Source organism: Merops nubicus, unplaced genomic scaffold (genome assembly GCF_000691845.1).
Source record: "Merops nubicus isolate BGI_N331 unplaced genomic scaffold, ASM69184v1 scaffold25278, whole genome shotgun sequence".
NCBI lineage: Eukaryota > Metazoa > Chordata > Aves > Coraciiformes > Meropidae > Merops > Merops nubicus.
This window is the reverse complement of record NW_008624124.1, coordinates 5,474-5,941: the sequence shown is the minus strand read 5'-3', so window position 1 is coordinate 5,941 and position 468 is coordinate 5,474.

Sequence of the window (468 nt, the reverse complement as noted above, 5' to 3'; positions counted from 1 at the left end):
AGGGCGGTGCAGGGGATGCTCCACCTGCCCCCCGTGCCCAAGCCCTGCGGCCGGTCCTCCTGGCTGCCACCTGCCCAGGGTTGCACACCCTGTAACTCGCCTTCATGAGCTGTGTTTGGGGAAAAGAGCCAGACGGGGGGATCGTTCCTCTTTTTGTTCCTGCTGCCAGGCTGCAGGCAGCTCTCTGACAGTGCTGGATGCCCCCGAGAGGCAGGAGCCGGGGCCAAGGCGTGGCTGGTCTCCACTTCATCCTCCTCGTACAGTCCCTTCGCCTCAGCCAAGCTCTGCTGCCACGCAGGGGAAGCACAAAGGGGGTTCCCAGAGCGAATCCTCCACCCTGGGGAGCAGCCCAGGCAGAGCTTTTGGGGGAGAAGGGAGCTGGGGGGCAGGGGGAGCAGCCCCAGCAAGCGCCAACACAACGCTGTTGTCAGGCTTTTATTTCAGTCTCATGAACGTCCGTCCAAGAAC